We start from the raw sequence: 263 nt of genomic DNA, 5'->3' as shown, positions 1-263 counted from the left end.
GTATGAGTCAATGACCCAACACAACAAACGTACTACAAACGTTTCATCGGATTTAAAAGAAAAGGTTTTCCTCTATAAGGTAAAAAAAACAGATTTTCAAAAATAGCGAATTATGGTGATTTTTCGTCCGTTTCAGTGTAAGTGTATCTTCCCTGTATACCTAGTCACATGAGATGTATTTTTTTTTCTATACCTTTTTCATAATATGTTTTATTGTTCTTGAAGCAGGATTGCTGCTTATATGTGGCTTGCTTATATTGAAC

Source organism: Penaeus monodon, chromosome 23, assembly GCF_015228065.2.
Source record: "Penaeus monodon isolate SGIC_2016 chromosome 23, NSTDA_Pmon_1, whole genome shotgun sequence".
NCBI lineage: Eukaryota > Metazoa > Arthropoda > Malacostraca > Decapoda > Penaeidae > Penaeus > Penaeus monodon.
This window is presented reverse-complemented; position numbering follows the sequence as displayed.